The following is a 20,952-nucleotide window of genomic DNA, read 5'->3' as shown; positions in this document are numbered from 1 at the left end:
CTAGGCCACTTTATATAAGGGATTTTGGCATCTGCATGGGGGCTTGAGACCAATCTCCTGCAGATACCAACACTGTATTTCCTCCCTCACCTGTGATCTGTCTTTAATGAATTTCTCCACGGGACAGGGGAATGAGCAGGCTTCTGTCCTGAAGCCCCCTCACTAGAACAGTTTTGAAAAAAATTACTGGCCCCAGACTCCTTCCCTAGTATCTGTTACCTCCTATAATCATCTGCTTTCAAACACCTGACCCTCAGTTGATGCATTCATCCTACCCACCCACCCACCTGCCAGCCAACCAACCAACCAGCTTTCCTGAGCTGCAGGTACCCTGTAGGGCCCACTGTGGTTAAACTTATAGTGATATGTCATCAGTGAGCTGTGGGAACCCAGAGGAGGGGTGGCCAGTCCCGGAGGGGGGTAGAGGGCAGGACACCAAGCTGTCGTGGAGACCTTCCCAAAGGGGCCATTTGAGGCGAGTCCTCAGGTTAAGTGGGGAGCTGGGGTACCTGAGGAAGGGCTTCAGGGTGCAAGACAGAGCAGTCAGGTTGGGGGGGCCTGGCTTATCTGTGAGCTGGGGAGGCCGAGCGCAAATCTTGACATCCCTCCCCCCACTTTACTTTCTTTCCACAAGAATGTGGGAGCAGCAGACAGGACAATGGCTTCCCAGAGATCTGCCAGCCAAACCTCTCTAGTCCGTGACTGTGTCACTTACGTGGCAAAAGGGATTTGGTGGATGTGATTAAGTTAAGGATCTTGAGATGGAGGGATTATCCCAGATTATCTGAGTGAGCTGAATGTAATCACAAGGTTCCTTGTAAAAGTAGACAGGAAGTGGCATGGAGAGGTGACGCTGGAAATACAGCGTGACGTGGCCACCTGGCGGGGACCAGACACAGACACCTGGGGACAGCCCCCGGACAAAACTGACCTTAGACTTTTGAGGTGTGGTTGTGCTGTTCTAGACCTTCATGTTTGTGATGCTGGGGTGCACAGGGGTGGGAGACTTGCAAGTTCTTTGTTGTTCCGTCCGTTGCCTGGTTTCAGTGACATCGCCACCCTTGAGCTGTCCTGGGAGGTACGTTAAGCAACACAGCACAAAGTGCCTGGAATAGGTCCCTGCGTGCCGCGGCCCTCTCATCTCTCAGCCACAGCCGTTAATTCTGGAGAGCACTGGATGAGGGGTCATGGGGGATGAAGAAAAGACAAACAGACACACACAGAGAGAAAAACCTGGGGCCAGGTGGGCAGCCCACCTCTGATGGAGTTTGACTGACGCAGGACTAGCTCAGCACGTTTATTATATAGGTTTCTTCAAAAGGTTCTTGTGGGAAGGTTTCAGCAAAGCAAGCAATCTGGGGAGACATTAGGATTATCTTGTTAGGCTCCGAATCTTCTGTCCCAGGGGGCTGGCGCCTCCGCTCAAGGTCCGGACTGATACAACTCTTAGCCCTTGCACAGTTTTCTCAGGCCAGTGTCACCATAGCAACCGGGCCATCTTGACTTGTACCTTCCCACAGGAAGTTCCCAGCGCAATCGCAGCCACAGAGAACTGGAAAGACCATGATTCAAATCGCTGCTCTGCACATCTGCGTGTGGGAAGTACGGTATCCGAACATCAGGTCAAAGCGATTGTCTTCTTATTCCACGGAAGTAATGCTACAGGGGTACTTTAGGAAAATTCTAGTATCAGAGCTGCCTTTGAGGCAGATCTGGTGGGCCAAGGTGGAGAGCAGACCCATGGTGTGGGGAAGTCCAGTTAGGAGGCTTCTTCCATGTCCCCAGGCAGTGACAGTGGGGATGAGAGCTGAGCCTTCCTGTGAGCTGTCTGTCTCATGACCCCATTTAATTTTTAAGTGCCCCTTTAAACATGTTTCAACATTCTAGGCTGCCAACCCAGAGTTTGTCCCTCTCTTGTTGCTCCTTAGCAGAGCCCTGGTTTGCTAAGGTCAGCTGTCACTCCCTCACATGCCCTCTTAAGCATAGGGCCACTTGTGTGATGTAACCAACCCCGTCCCCTCTGCTGGTTTTGGCTCTGTGACGGGCAGGTGACCCACCTCTAGCCAACAGGGGAGTTCCTCAGGACTTTTATCATAAGGTCCCTCTCTGCTTGGAGAGCCACAGGCGCCCAGTTCTCTCTCTGGCCTCGGTTCCATCTGAGGTGATGCCTGGAGCTGCTGCAGCCCTCTTGCTGCCGACCTTGAATAAAACAAGGCAGAGAGGAGAAGCAGGGAGAAGGAACCTCAGTCCTCCACGGCTTTTCTGAATCACGGAGCACAAACCCCTGAAGCCTTTTCTGTGACTAGATGACTTCTTTCACAATACAGGTGTTACTGGATGGGGAGAAGCCCCCACCACAATTTATATAAAATCCAATTCCATGGCTCCAGACTCTGCTTCCGATCTGCCCCCTCCCCGCCCACCCTCTGTCACTGCGGAACAGTTGTCACTTGAGTTTTGAGATTCTGGGTCTCCTGAATGGCCAGGCCAGTGGAAGCTTCAGCCAGCCAAGGTGCCCCACCTGGGTCTTTTTTTAAAAAACGCAACTGTTTTCAGTGTGTGATTGGTTTGTTTGGGGTGTTTGGTTCTGTTTTGTTGCAGGGCTGGGTCTGGAACCCATGGCCCCAGGGACACCAGGCAAGTGCTCTACCCCTGGCCACACCCGGCTCTAAGTACACAAACCATTACAGGGAGCCTTCACACCTCCTGGGTTTATCTCCCAGGGGCCGCACAGTCTGGCCCTTCCTGGGAACTCAGCAGAGCGCCAGACCCTCCAGCCCAGCCAAATGACAAAGGGGACTTCTCCCCGTCCCCCAACGTCCATCCCGTGATCTGTCGGTGCCACCAGCTCCTGTTCTCTTCCTCCCTCAGTCTCAGCGCTTGGTGGGCAGACCTGTGACCACCAGAGGGGCTGGTGCAGATGTTGTCACCTCTGCCTGCATGATGACAAGATGCTGTCTGCCCAGGACCAGGTGAACCCAGCCAGGGTGGAACTGGTATGCTCCTGTTGAGACAAATCCTCTTAAACACATTCTTTTAGAAAAGCGAGGGAAGCTAAGGGTTAAAGGCAGGTGGGGTGGGGGCTCTGGGAGCCACTTCACTCGCCCTTTCCCCAGGGAGGGCTACTTTTTCTGGATTTATTGAGCTCCAACTGTATGTGTTCGAGGTGAAAGGTGTGCTCATTGGACACGTGTATGCATTGGGCAGCGGTCACCACCACGGAGTGAATGAACACATCCTGCACTGCACAGGGACCGTTTTGGTTTTTCCATCCCCTGAGAACACTGACGATCTGCTCTCGTAGCAAATTTCAAAATATACAGAACAGCGTGGAGAGCCGCAGTCGCAGGCCGTGCATTCGGTCCCTGGAACTGAATCCCCCCTGCGCTGGAAGTTTGACCCCGTTGACCAACGTCTCCCCATTCCCTCACCCCCCAAGCCCCTGGCAACCTCATTCTCCTCTCTGCTTCTAAGGGTCAGATTTTTAAGGTCTCACTGTATGTGACATCCTGGGGTCTTTATCTTTCTGTGTCTGGCTTGTTTCATTTTGCATATGGTCCTCCAGGTTTATCCAGGTTGTCACAAATGGCAGGACTTCCTTCTTTTTTATGACTAAAAAACACTCCATCGTGTGTGTGTGTGTGTCCACCTGTCATCATCCATTCCCCTCTCGGTGGACACTCCAGTGGAGTCCATATCTGGGCTACTGTAAATAATGCTGCGATGAACCTGGGTGGGTCTAGATATTTCCTTGAGACATTGATTTTGTTCCCTTTGGATGCACAAGACACTTGAAGTCATGGTGGTTAGATTTAAGGTCTTCAACTTTACTATAGTGTGAAAGTCGCGGGCCTCCAGCAGAAACCGTGCTTGGCTCTTTTCCAGGCTGGGGATCTTGGGTCTGATACTCCCTGGAGAGGCTGGCCAGCGGCAGTCACCACAGCTCCTGGCCAGCCGCAGGCAGGGAGGGGGACAGCCGCCCTGGGCAGCGTGCTGGGCTGTGAGCGAGGACGGGGGCAGGAGGTGGGCTCAGGGCATCGTCAACTTACCGAGGTCCTGACCTGAACCCTTCCCTGGTGAGGAGCATCTGTGTGCCCCAAAGTGGGACTGCTGGATCACGGGCATGGAAGCTGGGGGAGGGGGAGAAGTCCCCTTTGTCATTTGGCTGGGCTGGAGGGTCTGGCGCTCTGCTGGGTTCCCAGGAAGGGCCAGACTGTGTGGCCCCTGGGAGATAAACACAGGAGGCTCCCTGTAATGGTTTGTGTACTTAGAGCCGGGGTGTGGCCAGGGGTAGAGCACTTGCCTGGTGTCCCTGGGGCCATGGGTTCCAGGCCCAGCCCTGCAACAAAACAGAACCAAAACCCCCAAACAAACCAATCACACCTAGCACAGGCATGGCACATAGTAAGCGCTCAGTAAATTGTAGCTATGTTTTATTGGAGAAAGGATCTAACTTGGGATTCAGGTTTGAATTGCAGCTTTGACCTTCTGTAGCCAAGTGACCTTGGAACTATTGCTTTAAGCTCTTTCCAGTTTAAGTTTCTATGCTCATAGTGGGATTGATGATCCTTGCCTCATTTAGAGCTTGTCAGACCAAAACGTGATCGTGTATTGGAAGGGTCTTGGTACGCTTCAAAGCGCAATATAAACACAAGCTGGCCTCACCCACATATTGGTGGAAGTTTCCTTCTTGTCTGCCTGGGTCTTTGCTCTGGTTCTAGGCTGGTTTCTCCAGGGAAGAGAAGATAAAGGCAGGGAGATAGGGGTCACCAAGGAGGTGGGGGTCACCAGGGAGGTGGGGGTGGGGCAGAGGGGGATGGGCAGGTGGAGGTGAGGTTCCTTTTCTGGTTCTCTGGAGGCTTTGGGAGCCTGAGACGGACACTCCCCGGCTGCGACTGTGGGTGTGCCAGGGAATGCCGAGGTCCAGAGGAGACCTGGAATGTTTGGCCGGGAGGACAGAGTGTGCATCCTGGCCAGCTGGACGGGTGTCGGCGGGGCAGCAGAAGCTGCTCTGTTTATCTAAAGGGTCAGCCCAGGAGATGGGGCAGCTCAGCTGATGGGGGCGGACCCTGTAGGAGCCTGGGGCCGTGTCACATGGCCAGTTGTCAGCATTTCCTTTTAAGTGGCCTCTCTCCACACAGTGATGGAGGGGGGGGGGAGGATGTGAGTAAATCCACAGGCAGCCGAGAAACAGGACGGCGACAGCCCTGCCCGTGCCCTGCTAGGCCCTGCTCCTAGGTGGCACGTGCCTGTCCTCTCTGCGCGGGTGATTTCTGGAAAACTCTCCTGCCCCAGCTCGTCTGAGATCTCTCTGACACCCGTCCTGTGGCCCAGGACCTCTCAGTGCCTCTCTGAGCTCCCTGAGCCTGGCTGGCAGGTGCCTGGGCCTTGGTGGCCTGACAAAAACGCTCCCACTGGCAAAGGACCAGAGGCTATTCAGCACTCCCCAGCGCCTGTCTCCTAGGGGCCATCGGGCCAGCCTGAGAGTGACCCAAATACATATTTCCTTTGTCTCCAGATTCCCCTGTCCTCTCCCTTTTCTGGCAAATGCATTCTTCTGTCGCCTCTCGACTGTCCTGGGCGACAAGGCATCTCTGGGCCCCTATTGGGGTATTTTTAGAAGTTGGCTCCCCGACCTACTCTCCCCCCCTTTTCTGGATTTTTTTTTTCAATTGGCAGACACCTGTGGTATCTGCTGTCTGGCCTGTCACCCAGCCCCAGTTAGTCAAGTGCCACTTGAGACTGGCTGCTGTCAGGGCTGGAGGGCACCAGAGGGCCCCGGGGGCAGGCAGCCCAGACCAAGTGACGTGGGACACAGGACAGCGGGAGATGGGACAGACTGGACTCCAGCATTACATCAAAGCAATTCTCCACCAGACCGCGTCCCCACCCCATCCTACAGGGTCCGCCCCCATCATCTCACCTAGAAACGTCTTGCACTAGCCTCTGACACGGCTCCTGTCCCACTGGGCATTGAACCCCGGGGATATTTCATCACTGGGTGTTACATTCTTCGCCCTTTTATTTTGAGACAGGGTCTTGCTAAGTTGCTTGAGGCTGGCCTTGAACTTGCCATCCTCCTGAGCCACTAGGATGACAGGCATCCACCACTGCATCCAGCTTGTCCCATCTTTCAAGCCCACTTGGGTTGCTCTGGGGACAGAGCAGATGTGATATGTTCCTTTTCTGTCCACTTCAGCAAGTTCTCTGAGCCAGCTCTGTCTGCATTGAAAATTTTATGAATGATTATTTTCAATTTGCAAACTTCAATACAAAGGATGAGGTTTCTCAAAATGCATTTTTTTTTTTTTTTTGGTACCACGGATTGAACCCAGGGGTCCTTAACCACTGAGCCACATCCCCAGCCCTCTTTATTTTTTATTTTGACACAGTGTCTTGCTAAGTTGCTGAGGCTGGCCTTGAACTTGCAATCCTCCTGCCTCGGCCTCCTGAGCCTCTGGGATTACAGGTGTGTGCCACGGCTTTCAGTTTGAAAAATGCCTATTCTTAAAATAATAAAAATGCCTCAGCCTTCCAGAGAGTACTTATTATTAGATGAAGAGACTCCCATTATTCTCAAGAAGGAAAAAAAAAATCAAAGATCTAAAATAACAACTTTGGTTCTGGTTGTTTTTTCACTAATAACACTGAAAAAAAAATTTTTTTTTTGATTCAGGGATATGTACGGTAAGTGGTTTGTTTTCTAGGTCTTTGGGAGGGAATCTCAAATCCTCCCACCGTCACTGGTTTAAGTTGCAGACATCCCTGAGAGATGTTCTCGGCTGAGGACCGGGAGGTTTTCAGCCAGTGTTCTTCCCACCGTGTGACATGATGGTCACACAGTGACCCCTGTGTCCTTGAGTCTCGTCTTAAGGAGAACTCCCTTGCTAAAGAGGAAATTGGAAGCTACAATCAGAGCTCGACAGAAGTCCTTACACTTTGTCCTCATTAAAGCGTTGGTCTTCCTAGTATCGGTGGAGTTTGGGTCAAAGGCAGGCGTGGGAATTCTTCCTGTGATTGTTGACGGGACGCTGCGGCCTCAGGGAGAGTCCTACTAATGCTTTCTGGTAGGAACTTTCAAGTAATGATGCAACGAAATTTCGCCCCTTACTCATTGACCAGTTTTAACAATCATCTACATTCTGCCAATCATAATTCATCCACCTTCCTGGTGATGATGATGATGATGATGATGATTTTGTATTTTAAAGCAAATCTCAAATAATATAAAAGACTTTAAATGTTTCAACATGTCTCTCTAATAGATAAGGAACAGAAAAGCAACAAAGCAAAAGAAAACCCCGGAGCAAATTAGCAGCAGCTTGCCCTACCTCTAACCCAGTTCATGGTCAGCTTGCTCCAAGTGTTTCAACCGGTGGCTTCTAAATAGGATCTAACTAGATCTACAGGTCGTGTAGAGTTGGTGTGTTTTTTGAGTCTTCCCCCCTTCCTTTTCTCTAGTATTAAAATCATTTTATTATTTGAAAAAATGTCAAACGTACACAAATGGAGAGAGCCCAGCGCCCGTCACCTGACTTCCAGAGTTACCTGCGAGGGGGATGAACTCTTTCCTCTGTACCTGCCCCACGTCCACTCCTATCCCCAGTTCACGATTTTAAAACAAATCTCAGACCTTACATGATTTCAAAGGTAAATACTTCTGTTCGTATCTCTCAGAAGGAGTATAAAACAACCCAAAGTGTTTCGTTAGTGTTTTCAGGCTCTGACCAAACAAGGCAGGGGAAGGAGAAGTTTCTTTGGAGGCTCAGGGTTTCAGAGGTCCCCGTTCACATTTGACCGACTCCATGGCTCTGGGCCCAGGAAGAGGCCGGACATCAAGCCAGAAGGCCGTGGCGGAAGAAGGCAACTCAGGACGTGGAAGCAGCAAGGCAGAGGGTTCAGCTGTACTCAATAGGACAGAAATACAAACCCCAAAGGCAGCCCCCAGGGACCCACCTCCCCCAGCCACACCCCACCTGCCTACAGCTACCACCCAATTGATCTGTTGAAATTGATGGAAGCACTGATGCGGTGAAGGCCCTCATAACCCAATCAAGTCCCCTGTGGATTCTCTTGTGTCACCTCACACATGAGCTTTGGGGACAGCCTTGTATTTAAACCATAACAACCACACTGCTAGGCACGGTGGCGCACACCTGTAATCCCAGCAACTCGGGAGGCTGGGGCAGGAGGATCACAAGTTCAAGGCCAGCCTCAGCAACTTAGAAAGACCCTGTCTCAAAGTAAGAAATAGAAAGGACGAGGGGGGCGGGGCGGTTATAGCTCTGTGGTAAACTGCCCCAGGGTTCAAAGCCTAGCACCAGAACAAATAAAAACCACAACGTCTTTGTCATATCTACAAAAATTAACGATTTCTCACTGTCATTTAGATTCTGACAGGTGATGTTGAAATTTCCCTGATTGTCCCAAAGTCTCTTTCTACACTTGCTGTCTTGCAGTCAGGATTCAAACAAGGTCCACGGGTGGTATCTAGTTGACATATGCTATGGACTGAATTGTGACCCTGTGAAATGCGTATGTTGAAGCTTCAACACCCAATGTGACAGTATTTGGAGATGGGGCTTTTATTAAGGTTCAATGAGGTCCTATCCATAAAGGGTTGGTGGCCTTAACAGAGGAAGTAGGATTGGGGTGCAGCTCAGTGGTAGAGCATGTGCTTAGTTAGCAAGTGTGAATTCCTGCGTTTGATCCCCAGCACCAAAAAAAAAAAAAAAGAAAAGAAAAGAGAGATGTCATACTCTCCATGGACATGAACTTAGGAAAAGCCATGAGATCCCTCAGTAGGAAGGTGACCATCTGCAAACCAGAAAGAGAGCCCTTACCAGGACCCAAGCTCGCAGGGACCTTGATCTCAGACTTCTGTCATGGCAGCTCAGCTCATACAATATTCTCAAGTTCCTTAACTTCTCCCACCATCACGACCTTTGTATGCCACTTGTTTGTCAAAGAACCTGGGTTATTTGTCCTGAAGAAATTCCTACATTCCAGACTTGGCTGATTGCATTCTCCTGGTGACACTCAACGTGTTTCTGTATTCCTGTATTTCCTGTCAACCAAGCCTGGCCCCTGGGTTGCTCTGGATAGCCCAAGGGGTCTATCTAATCTCGGACTTTCAACCTCCCAAACTGTGAGCTAAACAAACCTCTTTTCTTTATGAAGTACCCAACCTTGGGTATTTTGTCATAGCAACAGAAAACAAACTAATATACCTTGAAATACAGTTTGTACAGAAAAAGAATAAAATCCTTTTACTGATTTAACCACCGGTTGAGAGTTGGTGCCCTGGCAACCTACACAGATGATAACTGGTATGTTTTATCATGATGGGAGCAATTGGATTCTTTTGCATTTGATGTGTTTCAATCTATTATGATTATTGTCTTTTTGTGTTTGAATTAACCCAATGATGACCAGAGAAAACCTCTTCAAGTTAACTTCTGACTGCTCTTGCCCTGACTCCATGGGTCTTTGGTGGTACCTTTGCTTTGGGGTGTAACAACACAGTCTAGTCTGACTTGGAATGATTCATGATCTTTGGTTAATCACTTTGATCTCCACTACACATTCTCTGGCCCTGTTCTAGGTCTGAAATTCGTCGCCTCTCCAATGGTCCCTGGTTTCTTTTGGTGAGAAGTGATTTCTAGAAACCACATCTGGTGCTGTGGGTGTTCATTGCCCCTGAATTCCCTTTGCTTCCAGGTCTGATGGAAAGCGTTGGGGTCTCAGACATTACTTTCAACAATGAATGAAACTGTACATAGCTCTTAGGAACTCAGTTGCTCACAGGCCTGTTAAGAAGTACTTCTTTTATAACTGAGAGAACAATTGAGAAAACGGAGAATTGCTAGAAAATCAAACTATCAACATGAACACATACGTAAAAATGTTGAATTAAATATATATTTTGCCGGGTGATGTATTTCTTTTCATATTGTTTTATTCTTTCTAAGAAGGGTGGCTTATTCGACATACAGCAAAATATTATTTGAGTATTGATACTTGATAATGAAGGCCCAAAAGGCATTCATGAACCTGGCTAGAGTTCTTCGCTCAGCCCTGTGTTCTGATTTGGGGCTCAGAAATACACTTATACTTACCGCTAGTGGAGAAGGGTCCATCAAACGATCACAGCTGAACTGTTCAGCCAGCGGCCCTGGTTCCAGTTCTCTGTTTACCCTTCAACCTTAAGTCATTTGCGTTTCCCTGTGGAATGTTAGAAGGGGGGGGGATCCATCCACTGAGCTGCAGACACAGATATTGTGATCTCTCTCATTTCACAACAAAATCGAGATGTTTTGATTCATGCTTCCGTTTTCTGTGACTCTGGTCAGTGCGAGTCAGCCTCCTGAATACGATCGACTGAACTGGAAAAGTTAATTCCTGAACATTCTCAGATCAAACTCTGGACCGACCACCCTACCGAGATCCCACCATGACGGAGGCCCTGCCCCAGTCAGCCCTCCCCTCTTAGAGGTAGTGTGTTATTTTTGTCCTGTTGGAAGTGGAACCCTGGGTGGCGAACTGGCTTCGCTGTCCTCTTGTTTAGCCACTCTGATCTCCGCGGCACATTCCAGGGCCCTGTGTCGGAGCCCCTCCTCGATGGCTCGGCTGGGGTCTCACCCTGGTGTGACAGGCATTCTTCAGAGCTCAGCTCAGTTATGGCCTCCTCAGGGACCCCTTCCGCAGCGCTCGGCCTAGGGGACCTCCTTCAGGGTGCCTGGCCCTGTCCTTCCCAGCACCTGTCCCACTTTGTAATTCAGCCCTTTCTCGTGTGATCACTGGGGTTGAGACGGGGGCCACCTCTGCACCAGCTGTGTCTGTCCAAGGCCCAGGCACAGCAGCCCCGGCTGAGTAGGGACAGACTAGATGGATGACTGACATCTCCCCAAGGGAGGTCAGCGAGGCCAGTGCACCCAGGCCCCGCCTTCTGGGGCCACGTGGAGGGAAAGCGCTCGCCCAGACGTCCCTTCCCTCCCTCCACCTGGTCCAGGCCAGAGTTCCTCCGCGCGCTCTGATTCACAGCTGGCTTGCCTGTGGGGTGTGACCTTCACCCTGGGATGGCCCAGTGCTCTAGGCTGGCACAAGTGTGATTTGGGGACAGCCACCCTCGCATGGGATCTCCTACTTCTGCCACACCAGCCCCTGGTTTCTGAGCAAGTTCAGCTCCCGTTTTCTCTGTGATGGACACTGGGTCCCCAACACCAGCCCACACGGTTCTCTGCTCAGCACGCACCGTTCTGTCCCTCTGGGGACTTGACCCACTGTTGTGGGACATGGGCTTTCGTCTGTCACTTGTTGGCTGTATGATCTTGGACATGCCCCAGCAGCTCTCTGAGCCTCAGTTTCCTTATTTAAAATGCAGACTGTTAGCCGCTCTTCTACAGCCAGGCTGTTGCGGGGAATGACCAGGTAGCTCAGGCCGCAGCACTTTGCTCGCTGCAAGCTAAGGAAGGGAACCTGACCCGTCTAGCTCTTGGGGAGAGCACCCCAAAGGGGTGACATTGGAGGTGACATCTGGAGGACCAATAGGAGGCACTTTAAGAGTGGGGGTCATGATGATCGTGTATTTTGACAGGCCTTTCACGGAGCGGTTTCTGTTTCTAGAACTGGGCTGTTTGGAGAAAATGAAGGGCCCACCTGTTAGAGTCTGTAAACAAGTCAGGATGGCGCCTGGCATTTTGCCAGAAAAATGTTAGAGTCTGTAAACAAGTCTGGATGGTGCCTGGCAAAATGCCAGAGGGAGTGGTTTGAGAAGTAACACCAGCGAGCCATTAAGTGTGGAGATTCCTGATTGGTTGACTGCTGTATCTAGTTTATGCTAATTAGATAAGCTGTGTGGAATGTATAAATACTGCTCCTGTCCTGCAATAAACGGCTCCCACTCCTGCTGTATCAATCTACACAAGTTATTCGTCACCCCCCTGTTATTTTGCCCAGCCGCACCCGGCTTCGTGCCATGGACAGCTGACTGAGGCCACTGGTGTTCATACAGACAGGCCTGTGGCTCAGCCAAGGGGGATTCTGCTCCCCAAGGGGGAAATGGGACATTTGGGCTGTCGATGTGGGGAACAGGGTGTGCTTGGCGTTCCTGGGCACAGCCCAGCGATGCTGCTAACTATCCCACAACACACAGGATGGCCTCCGTGGCAAAGGCCCCGGTTGAGGCTGAGAGCCCTGTGGCAGCCAAAGCCATCAGCCAACAACATGACACCCAACGGCGTTCGGGGCAAAAACGAAGGTGACAGACGTTTCTGTTCCTTCAGATTCATCTCAAATATCAGCTCAGCCCCTCGGTGGCCTCAACAGAGCGCACTGCTGGAGAGCGAGGCCTCAACAGCAGGGACTCCTGGAGGCACAGCCATTGGCCGGGGGACTCTGGGTTCCTCCCAGGGCCTCTCTGAGCCTCAGCTTTCTCATGCATAAGAGTAACAGCCCCCCATCCGGGAGCGTTGAGGGGCTGTTGTGGGGCAGAGAGGAAATGCTTGGCATAGGAGAGCTGCAGCTTCGTCAGTGGATTAATCCATTTGATGGACTAATGGGGTGGTCACTGGAGGCAGGTGGGGGTGGCTGGAGGAGGCGTGCCCTCAGGAATTATATATTTTGTCCCTGGCTCGTAGTACTCGAGCCGTTTTGGCTTCAAGGCTGCCATGAGCTGGGCGATACTCCTCCTCCGCGCCCTTCCACCATGATGCTCTGCCTCTCCTCGGGCCCAGAGCAATGGAGCCAGCCGACCACGGGCTGGACCTCTGAAACCGTGATCCCCAAATAAACCTTTCCTCCTCTAAGTTGTTCTTGCCAGGTCTTGTGGCCACAGCAACAGAAAGCTGATTGATCCATGGTCACCATGGTGTGCAGATGACAGCATCTGGCGCCTGGTGTACACCCAGGAGAGGGAAGCGATTCTTTCTGTGCACACAAGGGGCTTTGCTGGTAAGCTGTAGAGGTACTTGGTCGTTTTGCCCTGTACTGGGTCAGTCTAGTTTTGCCAGGTGCCGGGTACCACTCCAAGTTCTCAGCATACTACGATCCATGGAATTCTCATAATAGCTGCTAGGGCCCGAGTGTGCCCTGCCCCCACCCCAATTCAGATGTTGAAGCTCTGTCTCCTGATGTGAGGGTATTGGAGGTGGGCCTCTGGATGTGATTAGGTTTATGAGGTTATGAGGGGGGAGGCCTGACGCCCTGATTACTGTCCCTATGAGGAGAAAAAAACACTAGAACTTTCTCTCTGTGCTATGCAAGAAGGTGACCATCTGCAAACCTGGACACAGGCCCTCACTAGGCACCAAACCTGTGGCAGCTGGAGTTCAGACTTCCAGCCTCTAGATCTATGAGAAATACCAGTTTTTTAAGGCACCCAGTTTGTGGGATTTTGTTATAGCAGCCCAGACCAAACAAGACAACAGCCCTATGAAACTGGGAAAATCATATCCTTTAATAAATGTAAAAACGGAGGGTGGGAGAGATGGCATGTTCCCTCAAGTCTAGGAAGAGGGGTGCAGGATTATGTGCACTGACTCATCTTCTAAATCACCCAGGAAATTTCTTGATTTTACTATTTATCAGGCACTTTGCTAAGGACTGGGGATCAGCCATCAAGTTCCTCTCACCATCTCGTCAGAGACACATGCAGATGAATCAGTGACTATAAGATCATGTGACAGACTCAAAGATACAGACACACACAGGGAGCCCTCTGGTAGCAGCAGGAGATTTAGGTCCCAGAGGGAGGGAGGGGTAAGGAGACCAAGCCCCCTTTGAGTCCCAACTCTGCCACTTACTAGTGTCCTGGCCTTGAGCAGACCATCCACCCTCTCCCAACTTGGTTTCTTCATCTGAAGAAAAGGGGACAGTTGCTGGGGGTGTGGCTCGGTGGCAGAGCATGTGCTAAGCACGTAAGGAGGCCCTGGGTTCAAGTCCCAGCACCCACCCCACCCCCCCAAAAAAAAAAGAAGAAGAAAAGGAACAGTGGGTAGCAGCACCCACTGGCAACTTGTAAAGACGGAACAACAGGCGAATGCAGACAGGATTCCCCCCAATGACAGAGCCAGAGCCCTGCGCCCTGTGTGGCTGGGATGGCTCAAGCTGTACAGGTGGCGCTAGGGTCCAGGTTCCTTGAGACTGAATAACTAAAGGGGATCCTGAGCTGGACTGAATTCTTCTGAACGGACGTGGTCGGCCGCTGTCAGCTCCGGCCTGAGCAAGCCTCAGCACACGGACATCTGGATTTTGCTGCAAGCTCATACTGCAGGACTTCCTAGACCACTGGATCATGGCGAGGAAGAAGGTATCCAACTGTTGGCTGTAGGAAAGAAACACACACACACACCAAGTTTCCTGCGGTGAGCCAGCACTAAAGGGGCTGGGAACCCTGAGCTCCGAGCTCCATATCGCCCCTTCTTCAGACTGCACCTGGCTCTCCTGAGCATGCCTTCCGGATCTCAGCCTGTCCAGGTCCCACAGCCCTATGGGAAATGGGGCAGGCTGGCCGCCCACAGTGGGGTTGCTTGGTTTGCAGTCCAGGAGGGAATCCCGTCTGTGCCCACAGGTGCTGACTAGCTGCATAAAATTGGGGCAAATGGTTAGCCATCTTTGAACTTGACTTTCCTATCTGGGAACTGGGACAATGTGACCGATTTTGAATGTCTGTTTTAAAAGACTAGAGATAACAGATATACAGGACCTAAAAAAAAAAAAAGCCTCATACATATTTGTTATTCCATAAAATATTATTGCCAAAGATTTGGGGAGGATTTATGCTGCTCAGCAAGGATTGGCTACTTAATATTACCCTAAGCTGCTGGACTGCCCTTGAACTCAATAGAGATCTTCTGTTTTAAATTGAAGTATAATATGTATGACAGGAAAGTGCACAAACCTTAAGCACTCCTCTTTTCAGATTTTTACAGAATGAACACACCTGTGTGGTCAGTACTCAAATCAAGGAGCAGAACTTAACCAGAATCCAGGTCCCTGCCTCGCTCCCACTCCCAGGAGCCCCCCACCCCAGCACAGTAGTCTGATTCTATCACCATAAATCAGTTTTGCCCGTTGCTGAACTTCCTACCTATTGAAACCCACAGTGTGTTCTCTTCGTGTCTGGCCTCTTCACTCCTCTATATTTCTGAGGCCTGTCCACGTTAACTCCTCGTGCCATGTAGCTCATTCAGTCTCATGGAATCTATGCTGGATTGCATTGTGGGCACATATGGACGTTTATTTGCAGGTATTCACTTTTGGTGACATAAAGGCTTTGCCTTGCACACTCTGAACACTGCGTTTTAACGTGGGAGAGCTGGACAATTTTCTTAACTGGTTATCTAGCCTTTTTATATTTATGCACCCTGGAAAGTTAATCTCTTATGTTGGAACCTTATTTATGTTGGCAAGAAATCTGTTCCGGAACCTAGGGGGCGCCGGTGAGCACACTCTCACATAGACCTGAGGATTCATTCGACGCTTCCTCGCAATGAGAAAGACAGCTCCAAGTCTGTTCTCCCTCATTTTCAGAGTCTGTGTGGGGAAACAGACATGAGAGTAGCAGGGGGACTAGTTCAGACCAGGAGATCACAGGGAAGGGGGTGTGGACGGTCATTGGGTGGGGTAGATAGGATCAGAGTAGGTCATATGCAGGCAGGAATATGCCAGGTGAAACCCATTATTCTCTTTAATAAAAATGCACTAAGCAAAAGTAAGAGAGTTCCACGGGAAAAACCAGATCAAGTTTCTCAGGGAGAGTCCCAATGGGCAAAAGTCAGTGTCCTCTCTTCCTTCTTTATTTCCAGCAATCGTTTCTGACTTTCTGACTGTATCCCCTACAACGAAGAAAGAAGCTTCCAGGCTTAGGTTGTTTTTTTTTTTTTTTTTTTTTTTTTTGACATTTTGCTTTTGCAGGGCTGGGGATCGAACCCAGGGCAAGGTGGGCAGTTGCTCTGTCCCCAAGCTACATCCCCAGCCCAATCCTTTTTTTAAAAAAAGGGTCAGCCAGGGGTATGGTGCTTCCCTGGGATCCCAGTGGCTGGGGAGACTGAGGCAGGGGGATCACAAGTTCAAAGCCAGCCTCAGCAATTTAGCAAGGCCCTGTCTCAAAACTGAAAGGGCTGGGGATGTGGCTCAGTGGTTAAGTACCCCTGGGTTCAAGCCCTGCTGCAAAATAAATAAAGTTCAAATCTACTCCACTTCTTTTTAAAAAATATTTATTTTTTAGTTATAGGTGGACATAATATCTTTATTTTATTTGTATGTGGTGCTGAGGTAGTATGCTTCATGCATACTAGGCAAGCGTTCTACTTCTGGGCTACAACCCCAGCCCTCAAACCTACCCCACTTCTTCACAAAATTATGGTTATATTGAAATTTTGCTTATTTACTTAAGTCCATGTGAGTGACATTGCTTTAATATTGGCCATTCTAGCTTCTCTCTGTATTTCGTTTGTTTATTTTACTGAAAACCCCAGGATAATATCAGGTCAGAGGCTGGTCTGCACAGCTGTGGATTGGATTGAACATCTGGAATTGCTTTTCAGATATTTTGGCAACAAGGAGATCACAAAGTAATTTGCCTCAAGCACTTTACACTTGGTTTTGTTGTTGTTTTGTTATTTTTTTAGGTCTGTAGTTTAGAAATTTAATCCCTAGACCCTTAATTACTTTGAACTTCACTCATTTCAATAGTGTTTGTAAAAAGATACTTTGTTCCAAGAAACTTGCAAGACATTAGAAATCCTACTCACTCTTTGACTCATTCTTGAGAAATAGAAAAAGTGGCTTCTAAGAAAAAATGAAGCTCCACAACCGCTTTGAGAAACCACTTGGCCCTGTTTCTCAAAATCCAACATTTGCACAACCTATGACCCAGCAATTTTATTCATACCCCCAACAGAAGTCATGTAGAATTTACCAGGAAGTTCATGCTAGCACAGTTTATAACAACCCCAAATTTGAAACAAACTCAGATATCCATGGAGAGCAGGATGAAAGGACAAATGATAGCAGTTCCAGAATGGAATATTATATAGCCATCAAAAGGATGAACTACCACGCAGCATAAGGTCACAGGCGAATGTCCAAACAGTGGTGAACGAAGGAAATCTTGGAAAACAAACAAACAAACAAACAAAAAACAAAGTATTTTATACCATTTTTACAGATTTTGTTTTGTTTTGTTTTTGCAGTACTGGGGTTGGAATCCAGAGTCTTGTGCATGCTAGGCAATTGCTCTACCACTGAGCAATCTCCCCATTTATATTAACTTTTTTTTTTAAGTCTTTGTTGTTAGAGGTGAGAATAGTGATTTACCTTTGAGGAGAGAGAAGGTGATAGCGATAGAAGGAGCTTAAGAGAGTCTTTTGGGGATAGGAATGTTCTATTTCTTGGCCTGGGATGTGAACACAGATGTGAACCCCTTGTGATAATTCACCACCCACTTTTCTTTTGTTGGTGCTAGGGCTCAAACCCAGGGCTTCGTGCATGCTCCACATTGAGCTACCTGCTCTGGATTAGTTGCCTTTTGGCAAACAAAATTGTAAAGTGAAAAAAGAATAAATGCATTAAACCTCTTGAATTTTAATATTTTACAAGAGTAATCTGGGCCAGAAAATACATCCCATTCTCCCAAATCTCGTCCCCTCTATGTCCTCTAATTAGAAGGTGGCCTCCGTGTGAAGTACATAACGGTGTGCCTTAAACATCTGGAATGCTCACCATTAACATGAGGGTAGCAGTTTAGGTTAGAGCAAAAATAGTGAACCAACTGGTCACCCAGTTATAGTAGATGAGTGTTCTTAGGGCTCTTTTTGCAGATAAACAACCGCTTTGATATAATTCAACAAAATACTCATCTCTCTCTTAGTTAAAGAACTCATGTTTGCAGCTCATCTCTTTTCTAGTGCAATATGGTTTTTTGAATCTTAACACAATTTGGACACGGGATTGGAACTCAGATCCAGGTATAGAAATTCCAAGTCTGCAAATGTTAAGATGCCATCAGTTATCCATATTTACATGTTCCACATCCATAGACTCAACTTAACGGGGGTCAAAAATATTGGAGAATTTTTTCCCCAGAAATTTCTGAAAAGCCTCACTTAAATTGCTGCTCACTGAGCCCTATGCTGAATCCCTGTGCATGCAGTGACGCCTCCCGCCCCCCGCCCGCTGTGGGTGCCATCATCTCACAGGCCCTCCATCTCTCTCTGGTCTGGTCAACTCTGATCTCAGTCTTCTGTAATGTAGTAGTTAGGTCCACGATGGCTGCTGGTAGCACCTGTGCAGCACAAGCATGATTTTTTTTTTTTGTCTTATCATTATTTCCTGAATGATAGAGCACAACCACTGTTACCATAGCATTTACATCGTCAGGTATTACAAGCAACGTAGGGATGACTTAGAGTCACCTAGGAAGATGTGCCTAGGTGCTGTGCAAATACTGTGCCGTTTTGAATAAGCAACCTGAGCAACGGTGCATTTTGTTGTCTAGGGGAATTCCTGATACCCGTCCCCCAGGGACGCCAAGCCATGACTGTCTGTTCCCTGCATTTCATGTGCTTACTGATGACCTCCATGCTTCTTCTAAGAGTAACTATGTATTGAGTTCTTAGAGGGATAAAACCAGCCGCCCAAGTTTTCATTCCAAATCCTCAAGTCTTTGGTCACCATGAATATTAACGAGCTCATGAATATTAATTAATCCTGTCCAGGATGGGTGTATTCGGGTAGTTAGGTCTCCATGAAGTGGACACAGTAATGAGTGCTCCCAGTGTTCTCAGAGAAAACAAATGTGGTCACTGAAACTGGGAGCCCGTGGTTAAGCAGTGGACCTGTGTACACACTGATGTTACAAAGGTGTGACACAGGGAGTCACCGGGAAGGAAGCGGTGGCCGCCTTCCACCTCCTGGTGGAGATCTGCCTGCCCTGGACTCCCACCGTGGACTCCTGTGTGTGTGAGTGTGCATTTTTTTAATCCAGTGACTCAGTGACTTTTCCAGTTTCTCTTTCCCCCTAAGACACGGGCTTGGAGTTCCAGAACGGTCCTCACAGTGCCAGGCGGGCTTTTCCTCTTCATGGAATAAATGGACACAAGTTGATGAAAACCGGGGGTGGGGTGGGGGGGGGGCCTTGGACGCCCCTAGCTCCGTCCTCTCATTTTCCAGATAAGGGACCCGCAGGCCAGAACAGCTGGCAGTGGGCAACCCGAGAGACGGAGAGAGGCTGCTGGTGCCCCTCCATCTTGCCTGGCTCTGCCTGGCCCTCTGCTGCCCCACTGAGCAGGACTAGGGGTAGGGAAGCCCATCCAGGAATCAGACGCCTCCCTGGGCTCTGAGCACGGAGCCCAGCACCATCTGGGTAACCAGGGACGGACCAACTAATGTGGGTGAGTTAACCAATGTGGGTGAGTTAACGAATGTGGGTGAGTTAAAAAGTGTGTTCTGACTGGCTGAGTCCACAGCTCAGGTGTCCTGGGGCTTTGTCACCCCCTGCCACTTGGATGTGAAGGGCTGCCTTTGGAAGTCTCTGCGTTTCGTCTTACCCACCCTCAGGGGACCTAACCAGAGCCTCTGTGGTGGAATCTTGGCCTTGAAATCACAGCCTCAGATGTTGCCAATGTAACTCCTACACCGCTTCCAATAATGCGGTGATCACCCCTGACCCCTCTCCCCGCCAGCCGGCACCCCCCAGCGTTGGACAGACCCCGAGGGCTTGACACCGAACTAGTCTACTGACTTTTCTTGCAATAAAAACAAAGCTTTGTGCATGTTTGCAACCTTGGTAACCAGAGACAGGTCGCCTGCTTGATGCCCCGCCAAGGCGCAGCCCATCGCAAGTTGGAAATGACTAAAACCAAAACTTGTCCCAAGGAGGAGGGAATCCTGAACCAGGGAAGGACCAACTAATTCACCTGAAACTGGGCTTCTGCTTCCTGAGCCCATGGCCAGCCTGGCAGCACCAGCCCCGAGAGCCTCTGCCTCTGGCCTAGGGACTCTGCGGTCACTGCTCCACAGAACCGGCAGGCATCCAGGGGGCTCTCGCAGAAGCTGGCACGGGCCTCTTGGACACAGGTCTCCCCTGGGAAAGGAGCTGGGGTTTGGTTAGCAATTCTGGGTGCTTTCAAAGAGTATTTGAAATGGAAATATATGGCCCCAAAGGAGGAAATTCCATTAGTCTCCAGGGAAATGGGGGCTTAGTTGGGACCATCTGTGAATGTATGTGACGACATTAGCTCAGTGCACATCCATCCATTCTTGAAACACACACATACATCATGTATGTGATCTTGCAGTTGGGTGTATGTACAAACAAAAAGTCTTTGTTACTGGTTAAATGTATGGGAGGAGGGGTGTTATTGAGGAATCCAGGAATCTAGAACCTTCCTGGAGTTAACAAGGAAACCCAGAGGATGTCCATCGAGGTGGTCTTCAAGGGCTAGCTCTCAGGGTTGGTGAGGTCGAGGGAAAGTGTGAATTGGCATCACCTTTCCAGGCGGAGGGTAGCCTGGCGTGTGTTTTAAGTTATTAAAACGTAGCCGTCCTTGATGAGGCAATTTCACTTTAGGATTTATGCTTCAGGGAATGAAAAGACAAACATGTGTTATGTACGAGGACTTTCTTCTCAACGATCCCTTTTGTAAAAACTCAGCCCAGGAAAGAGGAGACGATGTAAAGACTTGTGAAGAAGAGGCGGGTTAAATAGAGGAGACCTCAGCCATTCTCTGAACCATGACCCAGTCCTTAAAAACGCTCATGCAGAAAGATGCCCCTTCAGAATAACGGGAGAAGAGCAGACCGTAAACCAGGACAGCATTGCTTTATAAAGCAGAGGGGGTATGTGAATAGGCAGAGTGCTCCCGGGAAAGGTGAAGAAAAGCTAGAAAGGCATAGACCAAAAAGCCAACACTTAGTATTTCCTTTAGACTTTATTTTTTTAAGACTTTG

This window comes from Marmota flaviventris, chromosome 6, assembly GCF_047511675.1.
Source record: "Marmota flaviventris isolate mMarFla1 chromosome 6, mMarFla1.hap1, whole genome shotgun sequence".
Lineage (NCBI taxonomy): Eukaryota > Metazoa > Chordata > Mammalia > Rodentia > Sciuridae > Marmota > Marmota flaviventris.
This window is presented reverse-complemented; position numbering follows the sequence as displayed.